The sequence below is a fragment of the Notamacropus eugenii genome, chromosome 4 (genome assembly GCF_028372415.1).
Source record: "Notamacropus eugenii isolate mMacEug1 chromosome 4, mMacEug1.pri_v2, whole genome shotgun sequence".
Classification (NCBI taxonomy): domain Eukaryota; kingdom Metazoa; phylum Chordata; class Mammalia; order Diprotodontia; family Macropodidae; genus Notamacropus; species Notamacropus eugenii.
Genome location: NC_092875.1, coordinates 9,386,550 through 9,402,205, shown reverse-complemented (window position 1 = coordinate 9,402,205; position 15,656 = coordinate 9,386,550). Strand labels below are relative to the sequence as shown.

Sequence of the window (15,656 nt, the reverse complement as noted above, 5' to 3'; positions counted from 1 at the left end):
CCCCCAAAATTCCAGGTAGAGATGGATCACGACATCAGGAATGGAAATAAAATGACCATGTCTGACATCAGGTAGTGGGAACCAGGAGGGGCATGGAGGGGCAAATGGACAGTGGACCCCTGGCAGGCTGAGCCCTGCTCTGCCAGGACAGGATAAGTATCATCTCACTCTGTGAGCTAGAGTGTGGTGGTCCTCCTTTGTCCTATAGCCCACAGTAGTGCCGGGAAGCCTGGGGGTGACTTCAGGGGGCGAGCTCCTGGAGGGAGTGGGGGAATGGGCCAAGGGACACTGCTTCGTCTACTTTCCCACACTCTCTCACCCCAAACCTTCTTTTTCTCCTTATCCTGACCAAAGTCTTCTGAGGAACTGTAGGTCTGTCACAGTATCACAGCATCTGAGAGCTGGAAGGGACCTCAATGGCCAGATCTAGAATCACCACGAGAACATACCTGACAAGTATTCCCCAGCCTCTGTTTCAGTACCTTCCAGGATGGGGAGGTCACCACCTATGGAGGCAGCCCACTCCCCTTGGAGCCAGCACCAAATTGTTAAGAGCCTAAATCAGCCTTTTTGAACCTTCTGACCCACTGTTTCTGGTTCTGACCTCTGGCCCTCCAGACCAAGCTGGACAAGGCTCACCCTTTCTCCACATGTCAGCCCTTCACATACCTGAAGACATTTGGTATGTTTCCCCTCTGTCTTTTATTCTCCAAACTAAAAGTTCCCAGTTGGTGCAGTGGTTAGAGCACTGGGCCTGGAGTTAAATATGACAGCAGATATTTACTAGCTGTATGACCCTGGGCAAGTCACTTGACCTCTGTTTGCCTCAGTTTCTACATCTGTAAAATGAAGATAATAATAGCACCTCCCTTCCAGGGTTATTGTGAGTCTCAAATGAAATAATAAATGGAAAGTGCTTGGCACAGTATCATTATTCTGTGACATGGACCCAAGGATCTTCCCCTTGCTGGTCACCCTCCTTTGGAAATCTATCCCCCTGTGAGGGAAGGGGAATCTGCCACCTCTCAAGGCAATCCATCCCAATTTGGGACTTTAGGGTTTATTCCTGTCCATCACTTTTCAGACAAGTCTGACTCTCCATAACCCCACTTGGGGTTTTCTTGGCAAAGATACTGGAGCAGTTTGCTATTTCCTTCTCTGGATCATTTGATAGATAAGGAAACTGAGACAAGCAGGGTTAAATAACTTGCCCAGGGTCACGTGGTTAGTAAGTGCTTGAGGTCACATTTGAACTCAGGTCTTCCTGATTCCCCCTAACTGTCCACTCTGAATTCATTTGCCTCCAAACCCAGACTTGACCTGACGGAATGCCTACCGTCCATGAATTCCCTTCCCCTGGCCCTCAGCCAGTTGGAGTGACGCAAGGGCTAGACTGAGTTTGAATTCCGCCTCAGACCCTTATGAGCTGTGTGACCCTAGACATATCATTTAGCCACTCTCCTCCTCAGGCTCCTCATCTCTAAGTGGGTGGAACAGATCCCTGATTTCACAGGATTATTATAAGCCTCCAACGAGATCCTACATGTGAAGTGCTTTCAAGCACCAAAGAAATGTTAGCTCCTCAGAACCAGCTGATCACCATGGCTGGGTCACTCCCACCCCCACCCAATTTTTCTGTCCCTGCTCCCGGGTGGCTGAATTCCTCCCACTCCAAATGTTTCGTACTGTCCACAAGCTCTCCAGGCCACTACAATCCTGCTGGATGATCCTTCTGTTCTCCACGAGGCTCTAGGACTCTCAGGTACACCCTCACCCCCACAGACGAGAGATGACTCGATGCCACCTTCTTCTAGCCAAGCCGAGGGCCTCAGCTCCTCTCCTGTCCCTGAGGCCTTCCCAGTGGCCCCTGCACTTCCCTCTGTCACTCACAGAAGGGCATCCTTGGACCTGTGCCCTGACTGGTCCAGCACCAGCCTTCCTCCTTTTCATCTCCTGCCTCCAGACTCTTCCCCTGCACTGGTCCCTTCCTTCCTATCTGCCTTCATTGATACAGGGGGCTACTGACTGTCTGGTTTTCTATTCTGCCAAAGTAGACATTTTCCCTAAGATGTGCTGCTCCACTAGGCTGCTCCCTCCTCTTCATACCTGAATGCTCATTCATCCTTTAAAGCTCGCCCCCCCCTTCCAGGAAGTCTTCCCAGGGACCCAGCCATCAGTTTAGATTGACCCTTGGGACTTCATGTGACCCTTCACCCCAATCTGGTCTAGGCTAAGATCCCACCTCTGGGGCTTACTGACCACAAAACCTGGTGCCTCAGTTTCCTCTTCAATTAAATCAAATGGTCCCTTTTGTCTCTGACTCCTGGACTCCCGGTGATCACTGTGTGTCCATGTTTTCTGGGCCTACGCCCTGGCCTCTCACTAGATTGGACACTCCAGGAGGGCAGAGGCTACCAAGACACTCCTCTGAACCATGGTCCCCTGTCAGTGATAAACCCCAGGACTGTGCACACAGGAGGCGCCAAATAATTGTGGAGCAAATCATGAATAAATGAGCCTGTGATTAGCAGGCCAGCAGTGTATACCTGGCCTTAGACTTGGGTTCCACTTTATCACTGGGAAATCAACCAATGCACAAGCATTTCTGGGATGCCCTCCATGTGTCAGGCACCATGCTGGGCACTGGGATGTGATGACAAGAAGAGGGAGTCAGAGTCCAGGCCGAGCCATTCACCCCTGTTAGCTTCTCAGGACATAGTTATAAACATGCCAGATAGAAGCTACTACAGTGTCCACCCTAGACCCCAGAATCCCCATCTCCAGCTGTCCTACAGCCATCCTCTTCCAGAGAGGGACATTCTGTTTCCACAGAGTCTCCAAGCAGGAAAGAAGCCCAGAGATCATTTAGAGTACCCCACACCATTCCTGTGGAGTGATCACTCAGTATTTGCTTGGATATCTCCAGTGACGGAGAACTCATTCCCTCACAAGAAAGCCCATTGCATTTTGGGACAGCTCTGAGTAGGAGGCGGCATGTCCTGCAAATCTCTCCTTTCTAAGGACCAAAGTTTGGAAAGATAGCCTGAGAAAGGATGATATCATTTCCGGGAGGGCTTCATGCTGAACTTAAGAGCTGCAGCCCACATGTGGCCTCCAATACTCCCCAATGTGGCCAGAACCACATGAATATTGGGAAACATTTATCAGAATAAATAAAAATACAATAAAACACAAATACGTTAAATTATGGTATTACAATCCACAAGGATCCATTTCTATTTGAGTTTGACATCTTTGAAGATAGTGAGATTAGAGCTGAAGGAATCGGGGACTTGAAGATGTGAGGACATTCCAGGCAGGGGGCACATTCTGAACAAAGGCAGGGAGATGGGAGATGGAGTTTCTTGTGTGAGGAATGACAAGAAAGCCAGATAAGGCCTTAGTCTGGAGGTAAAGAGTCATTTGAAGGGGAATGAAAGCCAATGTGGCTGTCATCTCCCAACCTCTGGGGTAGGAGGTTATTAGAAACAGGACAATATGCCCTGTGCCCCTGGCTCCCTGCCCCATTCCAGGCACCATGAAGTTTAGCTTTCAAAGAGAAGTCTGCTTCATCCTCACCTTCAAGAAGAGGTGCCAATCACTGCTGGGGCAAGAAGGCAGAGGTGCCATGTTGGTAGCTCAGTCCCAGCCAGCCCTGCCACTGACCAGCTGTGACCACTGGTCAAGCTGTGTCTGCCAAGTGTGAAGGTGTGAAGGACCTGCCCTTCCCACTATCATGGACTCAACTCTAAAACCTGGCCATGGTTCTTCTCAGCCTCTACCTTGTCTCACATCCATGATCCAATGACTCATTATTTAAAGATGAGGAAAACTGAGGCCCAGAGCAGGGAAGGGACTGGTCCAAGGTCCTTCCACCCTCCCTTCATGAATATCTCTGTCTTCCTCATCCTGACACCCCCTTGCCCCCCTCACTACTCACTTGCCCCTTGGCATAATCAGTAGTTGGATTCTTGCCTCATTTCCCAGGAACCCTTATCCTTAGCCTCTGTTCTCATCTTGCAAGTCCAGGCTTTTTTCAAGTGGCACCAGACCCCTGCCAAGCCTTCCCAGCACTGATAGCTCATTCCCCCCAGACCTCTGCCCCTCTGACTAGACCAGGCTAGATCACTGCTTTTAGCCCAGCTTCTACTCCAACCGATCAGACACCCCCATGGAGGCTTTGGCAAGTGGAGTACCCACCCAACCCAGTATCAGACTTCTGGAGCTAGAAGAATTCTAGCCCTTAGTGAACAGGAATCCCCACCCTACAAAATCTCCAACAATGGCTCATCCCTTTGTTGACTTCCAGTGATGGAGAACTCACCATCTCTCAAGACTGAAAAGCCCTGATTCATTTCAACAAATGTTGAATGAGCTCCTCCTTATGTACAGACCAGGGAGCCAGGTGCCAGGAATGAATTATGAAAAACAGTCGTCCTTGTCTTCAAGGGGGTCTGAGTCTAAGAAGATGTAACTGCCCACAAACAAAGATGAGACCAGGTGGAAGGAGATTTCTCCCCAGGGACGAGGCCACCAGAGCCTGAAGGTGAGTGTGGAAGAAGAGGTCTGCGACCAGAGGACCACAAGAGGATGGAGGAGAAACCCAGGGATAGAAAGATTCAGGACCACCAACTTCAGATCCCAGCTGAGGCAAGTGGCTTTCCCTCACTGGTCTGTTTCCTCCTCTTTAAAAGAAAGGGAGTGAACCAGATGGGTTCTGAGGCCTCTTCCAGCTAAACTAAACCTCTGACAATCTATGTTCCAAGTGTGTTTCCAGCTCTGAAATGCTGTGTTCAAAAAGCTGACCCATCCCAGTTCTGACTTTCCCTGTTCTCAGGCCCCTCCCAGCCCTGACATCCCCTGTTCTAAGGCCCTCACCAAGCTTGATAATCTATGTTCTCTGTTCTAAGGACCCATACTCAATCTCTGACCATCTTTATTCTAAGGTCCCTCCCATTTCTGACATTCTACGTTCTTTTCCTGCTCTAACATTCTTTATTCTGTGTTCTAAAGTCCATCTCAGCTCTGACATTCTCTGTCCTGAGGCTCCTCCCTCCAATACCAACATTCTCTGCTTCACACAAAGGCAAGAGCCTGGTCATCCTGGCTTCTAATTATCTGGATGGTTTGCTAAAGGGGGAAATGTGTATATGGGGAGGGGAGGCTGCCCACCCTGTGGTCTCCCAGGCTTTAATTGTGTAAATTACTTTGTGCCTTCCCTTCCTAGGGATAGTCCCATCTTGGACCTGGGGAGGGTTCAGAAACAGCTGTCACAAACAGCTGATCCCCATCCACTGGCCCCAGTGCCAAGGGGCAGGAAGAAATACCTGGTGAATTGAGCTCCTGGAGCTCAGCGTTGCCCGACAATGAGCAGCAAACTGTGAGCCCTATTCATTAAGGGAAAAGATTGGCATTCATTACCAACAGCATTAAATCTCCGACACCCGGCCGCCTGCAGAATTGGTCCACCGAGGCTCGGGCCTGACTCATTCTCCTATTGAGTCGCTAGGATCTACCAGGTTCCTTTTTCCCTCTTAAAAAATAAACCAAACAATTATTATTCTTTTTTATTTTTATTTTTTAAGCTGAGCCATTGCCCGTCCATGAACATGAGGAGAGACAACAGGGGAGGCACAAATATTGGACAGATCTGTCATTGCTTTGAAGTTATCTCTGGTGTGTGTGGGGGTGTGTGGCTACGTTCTTTGAAGCCAAGGCTTAGCTGCATTTCTGGCAGGTCCCTGCCCAGCCTGCCTCCGGAAGAGTGGAAAGAGCCCTGGACATGGAGATGGTCCTCTGCTGAGAGATTTCACTGCCCAGGGCCTCAGTTTCCCCATCTGTATAAGGAGGGGGTCTAGGATTCTGAACTGGACACTCAAAAAGGGTGCTATCAAGTATCTGCTCTGGACCCAAGAGCCGAAGCTCCAAAGGACAATGAGCCCTGTCTTCCAAAGGCTTACATTGTATAGGAACAATGAAGCATGTGCACAGACAAATACACACCCAGGACATACTACAGGATGTGAGGGAATGCTACCAACAGCGGGGGAGAGGGCAGTTTAGGAAGGGCCTCATGGAGAAGACCCTTAATTAAATGAGGAGGGGGAGTACTCCAAGCCTACGGACAGTCTATGAAGGTGAGAGGCCGGCTGTTGTCAATGGGGAACTCTTAGTGTCTCTGGAATATAGAGGATGTGAGAGGCAGGAAGGTGAAATGAGTCCAAAGCACTCACCACCAGGCTTTTCCTCTCCATGGTAAGTCATGCCCCCTCTGGGTCACACAGTTGGCTGATGGTAAGAGGTGGGCCTCTAGCCCAGGCGTCCTGACTCAACTTCCAGTCACTCATTCACTGACTGAATAGTAATATTATCTAAGAGCACTGGGGGTTGGAGTCAGAGAGATCTGGGTTTGAATCCTGCTTCTGGGATTTTCCTAGCTGTGTGACCACGAATAAATCCCTTCCCTTTTGGGGCCTGCCTCGTCTTCTTCTTTATAAAATGATGGTGGTGGACTAGACAGTCACTAAGGGAGCCCTGGGGGGCTGGGGTCCTGGATCAGCCACATGACTGGACTCCAGTATCCTCCACAGCTGGCTGCTGGGGTTTTGGCCTTGAAGGAAGCCCCTGCCGCATTCCACACCCTTGCGGCCCATTTGTCATGCTCTCCACGCACCAGAGAGACGTATTTATGGCCCATCCATGCCCAGCTCCCTCATTTGCACCAGGCAGAATGGCCCTTCACTGCGTTCAACGCCACTTAACCAATTTTCTTCCAGATACAAAGTGGTTCTCTTGGGACCAAGGCTGAGGTGATTATAATCCTGCTAGGAGAGAGGGGGTGGGGTGAAGGGATACTTAGGTAGGCTGCACTGACCCCTCTCACTCCATCACTCCTTCCAGAGCTCTGGAGCTGAGGTAGGACAGTTCTATGCTCTTCAGGGTCCCCAAGTGGGACCTCCTTCTTCTGTGGCAGTCAGAAACCTGTGATGGCTAGAGGGTCATAACTTCAGGCTAGAAGGGACCTAAAAGGGGATCAAGAACAGAGGGGGAGACTGAGGCCCAGGGAAGCTAAATGGCTTGTCCAGCATAAGGAGAAGTCTGATTTGAACTCAGGTCCTCTGATTATAGACCCATTTCCCTTATGGCAAGCTAGCTCTACCATTGCCTGGTTGGGCCAGACAGCGTCTTCTTGATCACGAACCCTGGTTCTGTTTTTTATTCTCTGTGAATCTTGAGCAAGGGTCTTCCAAACTCAGGGCCTCCATTTCCTCATCTATAAAATAAGGGGCTTGGATTGTAAGATTTCTGAGGTTTCTCCTAGCTCTAAATCAATGGCCTCATGAAACTAAGACCCTAAAGAAAAAGTGACTTGCCCAAGATCATGAAGGTAATAGAGTTGGGATTCTCCGACTCAGAACCCAGTGTTCTTTTGACTCCTCCCCCCCATTACCTGTATAAGAGGAAAGAGAGAGAGGGAGATATGTAGAGAGGGAGGGAGAGAAGAAGGAAGAGACAGAGGGAGAGATGGAGAGAAGAAAGGAGAGAGAGAGGTATGGAGAGAGGGCAGAAGGAAGGAAGGGGAAGGAGGAAGGATCTACAAGCGTTTGGTCTTGAACCAGGGGGAACATAGGATGGCTTCAGCTCCCAGTGCACCAAAGACTCCCTGACGTCAGGTACTGTTCCCTTTTTGTCTCTGTCCTCCCAGTTCCTAGAATGGTAGCTGGTATACAGTAAGTGATGAATAAATTCATGTTCAATTATGAAGCTGCATTTAGCAAGAGTCTTCAAGGAACAACAGGTCCCCTTTCTTTTGTCCAGCTGAAAGATGCAGCACAAATGGTGATCATTTCAGGTCAGTAAGAGCAGCAGGCGGCATCTCAGCGAGCCACAGGACAAAGATCCCGGTGGCCTTTCAGAAGAGTCCCATCCTCAGACCTCTGAGCCCCAGATGAAGAAATCCACAGCCCTCAGCCCCAGGGCAGCACCTCACAGGGGCCCCATCGATCCAAATCTCTCTCTAGAGTTTCAGATCTAGCACACCAGACAATGAGCATCTATGAAGCACCTACTTGGTGCCGGTGCTGTGTCTGATGTGATGGGGCTGCAAAGCCAAAAAGTGAAAACAGTTCCTGTCCCCAAGGACGTTTGCATCCTATGGGGAGGCACAACACATATCCTCATAAATTCAGAGGATGCACAAATAAACACAAAGTGATTGGGGAAGGGGGGAAAGGAGAACACTAACAACTGGGAGGGGATCAGGAGAGACTTTATGTTGAAGAGGGCGCTTGAGCTGAAACTTAAAGGAAATTAAGGTTTCCAAGAGGCTGAAGTGAGGAGGGAAAGCACTCCAGGGAGGAGGACCAACATAGAGCAAAGGCCCAGGGAGTACAGATGGAACTTCGTGAATAGCAAATAAGTTAATTTGTTTGGATCTTAAAGATGATGAAAGGGGATAAATTGAAAGAAGTCTAGTGAGATCGCTTTCAAATGCCCAAGTACTCTGTATTTCACTTGAGAGCCAATGGGGAGACAGTGACGATGCCTTAGCAGAAGAGTGATATGGTCAGGTCAATAGCTCACATTTGTCATGCAGTTGTTTCAGTCATGTTTGACTCTCCATGAGCCCATTTGGGGTTTTCTTGACAGAGATACTGGAGTGGTTTTCCATTTCCTTCTCCAGTTCATTTTACAGGTAAGGAAACTGAGGCAGAAAGAGTGAAGTGATTTGCTAGTGTCTGGTGCCAGATTTGAATTCAGGTAGGCCTGGCACTCTGTCCACTGCACCAACAAGCTGACCAATGGCTCACATAGCAAACCTTTATCCAGAGATCTGATATTTGTAAATGCCATTTCACTGGGATCTTATCAAAACCCTGTAAGGCTATTATTCACATATTTCAAACAACTAGATTTGAACCCAGTCTTTCTGGATCAAATCTCAGTGTTCTATCCATTTTACAGATGAGAAAACTGAGGCCCAGGGAGTGGAAGATCATAGTTTAGAATTAAAAGGGTCATTTACATTAAATGTCATTAATTACCACTGTCTCATTTTACATAGAAGGAAACTGAAACCCAGGAAGAAAGAGACTTGCTCTGTCACAAAGGTAGTGAGTGAGTGGCCAAGTGTGATTTGAACCTAGAGATTCAGCCTCCAAATCTGGTGCTCATCCCATTAAACCATGCTGCTGCTGCCAATGTCAGATGGGAGTTTACATAATAAATCTCTGCCAGTTAGTTACCTCCTAGGGGCTTCAGCAAAGAAAGGTGCTCAGAGGCTGGCCCAGGCCTGGCTGGAAAAGGGGGTGGGGGGAGGGAGCTTCAGGCCACCATGATCAGCACCATGGAGAGCCACCCCAAAGACGTGCTCACTCTTTTCCTCCTTCCCTCCCTCTCTCCTCTCTCCCCTCTCCTCTCCTCTCCTCCTCTCTCCCCTTATCTTCTCTCTCTCTCTCCCCTCCCTCCTTTCCTCCCTCCCCTCCCCTCCTCTCCATCTCTCTCTCTCTCTCTCTCTCTCTCTCTCTCTCTCTCTCTCTCTCTCTCTCTCTCTCTCTCTCTCTCTCTCCTTCTCACCCCCCACTCTCCCCATCACGAGCTCTGAACCACAGCCAGCAAGGACAGAGGGAGACCCCCACACACACTGGGCCCCATCAACCAACAGTCCCAGGATGAGGCCTCAGCTACAAAGACCTTGTAAGGCAGGCAGAGAGCCTGGCGGGCAGCTCTTTTGATTAGCACAGCCCAATGCCAGGCGGCAAGTGGTGGAGTCTGACTTTGAGTCATGCCCATTGTCAGCTCAGCCACCACCAGCTCAGAGCCCCCAGGCATTAAAGCCCCTGAGCCCTACAAAAGCCAGAGATCCGAGCAGGCGCCGTTGCCAAGACACCAGCAGCATCGGCGTCAGGGTTTTACCATATCACAGGAAGCGGCAGTGTGGGGCACCTGTGGGGCTGAGAATGAAACCCAATTAGCCCTCTCCAGATCTGGCCCAATATGAGAAGCAGACAGGGAGAAGCACTGAACTGGAAGGGCTCAGCCTCTCCCTTGGGACCTGAACAGGGACACCCGCCACAATGTCCCCAACAAGTAGAGAGCCTTCATTTGAGGCTCTCTGGGGATGGGGAGCTCACTCCCTCCTGAGGCAGCATGCTCTATTTTGAGAAAACTTTCATCATTAGGTAGGTTTTTCTAGACACTGAGCAGAAATCTGCACCTTCCACCCACTGCTCGCGGTTCTGCCCTCCGGGGCCAAGCAGAGAGAGGCTAATTCCTCTGCCCTGTGACAGTCCTTCAAAATTTCAAAGACACCTAACATGTCATAAGAGTGCAGATTTTGAACTGGAAGGGTAGAGTTCTCCCATTTCATAGATGAGTAAATTAAGGTTCACAGAGGTGGTGACTTTCATCCAAATTCACACAGGTTCCAGAGACAGGATTTGAACTCAGGTCCCCTGATAAACATGTTCTTCCTAAGCCTTATTTTCTTCAAGCTAAAAAATTCCCAGTTCTTTCAAATGATTCTCACGTGGGTCACTCTGGAGACCCTTTATCACCCCAGTCATCCTCTGCTGGACACTCCTCAGCTCATTAATGTTCTCCTTAAAATGTGACCCCCTGAATAGCACATCATAGTCTGGCTGTGGTCTGACCAGTGCCGCAGACAGCTAGACTGCCATGCCCCCTACTCCTGTACACCATACCCCGTGAAGTAGCCCACTGACTTTTGGGGCTGCTATAACATATAGTTGTCATGAGCTTGTGGTCCATTAAACCTCTCAGATCATTTTCAGACAAGCTTTTAGATTAGATCACAGCTTAAGTCACCCACAACACCCTCAAAACTTATTCTCTGCTTTTGAACTACTCATGCCAGCTCCTCCTGTAAAACCCACCAAGTAAAGCCCAATTCCTTCTGCAAGGCATTCAAGGCTCTCCACACAACCTAGTCTCCCACACTTTTCCAGATTTCTCTCCATTGTTCTGCTCTGGGCATTGTCTCTGGCTGTCCTCTATGGAATACTTTCCCCTCCTCATCTCTGCCTTCCAGCTTCCCTGGCTTCCTCCAGTCCCAACTAAAATCCCACCTTCTACAGGAAGCTTCTCTCAACCCTTACTTCTGTCCCTTCCATTGTCTCCAGGTGATCCTGTCTGTAGTTTGGTTGTACCTGGTTGTTTGCATGGTGTTTCTTCCTCCTCCATTAGACTGGGAGCTCCTCAAGGACAGGGACTGGTTTTTGTCCCATTTCGGATTTCTAGCACTTAGCCTGGTACCTAGAATACGGTAGGTGCTTTACAAATGCTTACTGGTTAATATCACTCCCCTCCATGGACTGTGTTCCAATCAAACTGAATGACTCTATGTCTCAGATACTGTTGTGTTTGTCCTACATTCTCGAAGAGGACCATGACATCAAGATGATGGCATGACTTGCAGCTGACTTTGATTTGAGGGAAGGAGGGTTGTGCAAGGTCACCAGTCTCATTTTCTCCTCTAGAGCCATTTGGGTCCAGTGGTCTGATATTCATCAGGTAGGCTGAAGATGGCCTAGGATGCAATGGGAGACCCTGACTTTTTCAGGCTAAGGGCATATCATATTCTCACTTTGAGTGAGATACCCCCATTCAATGAATAGGCTTCTTAAGTAGTTACCCAAGGGATGGCCCCTGGAGGGGGAGACCCTCAGGGTTCCTGGGTAAAAGAGAAACAATGACTATTTAGCGGATATACTCACTTCTCTCCAGCCACCTTGTCCCCGTCCCATGGTTTTCACTATTTTCCCAGGCTCAGAAGGTAGTTTTTCTTATTCTTTGCCTGTAGAATCCCTACCTGTCTTTTAGGGACCATCTCTTCTAGGAAGCCCACCTGACACTCCCCCTCCCCCAGGAACAATGTCTCCTACTGCCATCCAAGGCGTACCTTCACATAAACACTTTCACTGGCCTCTCTAATACACATCAACAGTAAGTCAGTCAACAAGCATTAATTAAGCGCCCCCTACGTGTCAGACATATGCTAAATTCTACAGATGCAAAGCATTCTAGGGGTGTGTGTGTGTGTGTGTGTGTGTGTGTGTGTGTGGGTGTGGGTGTGTGTGTGTGGGTGTGGGTGTGGGTGTGGGTGTGTGTGCGCGCACACGCGCGTGCACTTGTGTTCCTGCGGGTCTGATCAGAGCCCCGGCCTTGGACTGAGAAGGAAGACCTGCATTTAAATCTTGTTACTTACTAACCATGGGATCTTAGTAAGCCCCTCCCTGCCCTAGGGGTCCTAGTTTCCTCCTCTGAGCAATTGGGCTGGATGACTTCCAAGGTCTTTCCCAACTTTCAGCCCTATGATGCTTCTTTGTAAGCTCCTCAAGGGCAGGGTCGGTGTGTAATCCAAACTGGAAGTCTGCTCTAGCCCGTAGCACCAGGCTCTAAATACAACAGACCTTGAATAAATGTCTGGTCATTTGGGGCCATTGCAGATAACCTTGGCTGCATCAGCACCTTAGCACCCTAGAATGTGGGAGCATTGAAATCTATTCCCATCTTAGAACCTTAGACTGCTGATGTGTTAGCATCTTAGAACCCTGGAACATTAAAATATTGGCATCCTAGGACCTCAAAACCTAAAAACCTTAGAGTGTTGAAATCTTAGAGCCTTAATATATTAGAATGTTGTGATCTTCGAACCTAAGAATGTTAGAAACCACAGAACCTTAGAACGTTAGACTCAAAATCTCAGAACCTTAGTGTTGGCATCTTAGAACCTTAACCTATTAGAATGGTAGATTTTAGAATCTCAGAAACTTAGAATGTTGGCACCTTAGAACCTTAGTCAGGATGTTGAAATGTTAAGAATGTTAGAATTGTTAAACCATAGAACGTTGGGATTTTATAACCTTCACATATTGGGATCTTGGAACTTCAGAATATTAGACGCAGAATCTTAGAGTGTTGACACCTTAGAACCTCAACTTTCGAGTGTCAGGATGTTGAAATGTTAGAATTTTTAAACCTTAGTACATCGGGATCTACTCTCACCTTCAGGAATTCCCATGTTTCCTAAATAACCCAAGGAGAAGATGTGGTTCTCCTAAGATGCTTAGAATCCTTAAGTCCAGAGGAAGAAAGGCTTTTAGAAATTATCTAGATCTACTCCATCACTGTACAGCAAGCTAGAGAGATTAATGACTTGGCCATGGTCACACACAGATAGGAAGGCTGATAGACCAGGATTTCACTCCAAACTCTTTCCGCTACACTCAGGCTTCTCAATAGTCTGCTTTATCTAATTGGCCAAGTGATACACTCCAGCTGTCTCACTCATTCCAGTCACCCTATGGTGGGCCATGGTCCCCAATGTAGCTGGGCTTAGCAGGGAGCTCTCTATAAGACCTGGACTAGAGTTTTTTTTAAATGCATCTTGAATCATTAACAGAAGTAAACAAACTTTTGTCAGCTCAACGCTGATCTCCAATAACCCTGGGCCCAAGGGAGCCTAAGAATTGGTATCAGGCCTAGTGACTGTACTGGGAAAGGCACTGGAGAGGACAGAGAGAAAGGAGTGCCCAGAGGATGGAAATTACTCCAAAGGTGAGACAGTGGGGCTTTGGATGTCAGAGAGATGACAATGAACAGCAGGAGTAAATCACCTCTGGCTCTCACTTTCCCCATTTCCAGAGCACTTTTATGCCCACATTTTCTCCCGTTTGGTTCTTTTGGCAAGCAAGGGAGAGTCTCCCATTTTATAGCTATGTGGGCACAGTAGATAGAGGGTTGGAACTGGAGTCAGGAAGACCTGAGTTCAAGTCCTCCTCAAACAGTTACTAGCTGTGTCCCTGTGAAAGTCACTTAACCTTTCTCAATCTCAATTTCCTCATCTGTTAAAATACAGATAACAATAGCACCTACCTCCCAGGATTGTTGTGAGGATCAAATGAGATGAGATTTGCAAAGTAATTCACAAACCTTAAAACACATGATAAATGCTAGCTGTTACTACAGATGAGGAAACTGGGTAATCCAGCTTGCAAGTATGAGCTAAGACCCAAAGCCAAGCCTGGCCCTGACCCCTCTCCCTCTTCCCCTCCCTCTCAGAATCTCTAGTTTCCTTTAAGGTTCAGACCAAGTGACACCTCCTACCTGAAGCCTGTCCTGATTCCCACTCACCCATCCCCACCAAACTGCTAATGGCTTCCTACCCCAAATGATCTCGAATCTATTGGGTAAATATTTGTATATTTCTGTATATATGCATGTTGCTCCAACCCCAGATTTTGTCTTCATATCCCCAACACCTGGCACATAGTAGGTGTTTAATAAATGCTCATAGATTGAGTGATTGATCAAGCAAACAAGTCCAGCAGTCTTTGTATTTGGAGGAGCTACTGTTCATCCAAAAACAAACCAGTATTGTGTCCAACTGGGATTTTGTTTTGCACCTCACTAATGTGTTTGGCATGTAATATGGTGTGTTCAAGTTGTAACAGAGTCCCTGTATCTCAGATCAACCGCCCCCCCCCCCCCATCCTGACACCTTTGAGGTTGGGCATGCCCAGGAGGCTGAGACACTGCCAAGAAGAGCTAAGCAACAGCTGGGGTGGGAATGAGACAGCCAAGTGGAGGGAGATAATGCCTACCTGCCTCAAGCTGGAGGGAAACCAGGGGGCAAGATAAGGGGTGTGGTGGTGAGGGGCTTTCTCTGCTTGTGCTCCACCCTCACCTTTAACTCTTCGCTAGTGAGAAAGCAGCTGAAGAAAGCCAAGTCCCTGCCAGAGAGAGGATGCCACACAGAAAGGAATCAGTCCTAACCAAAGCCCAGTCCCCACAGTGTGAGGAGGGGCAAAGACCCACATCCAGCCTTCTGGGATCCCTCATCTAATGACTGGCCCTGCTGGATGTTGTGACTAGAATGGCCGCTTGGAATTGCCTTACATTTCTCACACCTGTTCCTGTGGGTTGCTCAGCAAACTAATGTGCATCTGCCTTAGAACTCCTGGGTTTGGAGGATGCTTCTGCCGTGTGGGGGTGACCTGGGTCTGGGAGACGCTTCTGGTACACAGCTGAGAGGAAGATGTTCCATATTCCACATTATTTATTCCTTTCATTAGTTCTAATGAAACACTGTAGACAGTGTCTGAACATGCCTATCTGCCCTACAATTCCATGATGCTGAGGGACCATGTGACTAGGACTCAACGAAATCTATCCAAGCAGAGGGAGGGTCTTCCAGTAGGTGGGGGCTCAAAGCTATTCTGTTCCATACTTTAAGGCCCATTCCAGCTCTGAAATTCTGGGTTCTGAAGTCCCTTCCAGTTCTATATACTGTATTCTATATTCTAAGAACCCTCAAAGCTCCAACATTCAGTGTGCTATGTTCTAAGTACCCTCCCAGCTTTGAGTTCTATATGCCAAGATGTCTCCTAGCTCTTAAATTCTATGTTCGGTAAACTAAGGTTCCTTCCAGTTCTGATATTCCATGATTTTAGATTCTTAGATTTAATGAAAGTATTGAGGACTATTCCATGAACTGGGGGACTGCAGGAATCAGTGCTACCCTACTCTGGGGTCCAGGGGAGGCAGGAGCAAGGTCTTGTCCCAGCTGAGGAAGTTGAAGTCTCTCCTGGGAACAGCCAGGTGACATTTGCAAAAAGATAAATGACTGGCAGAAA

General features: G+C 48.4%; 1 protein-coding gene across 1 annotated transcript in view; it reads right to left on the bottom strand.

The window, feature by feature from the left end:
- Positions 1-15,656, bottom strand: part of RTN4R (reticulon 4 receptor) — a 112,073-nt gene that overhangs the window by 70,603 nt on the left and 25,814 nt on the right. The gene's annotated exons all lie outside the window — the stretch shown is intronic.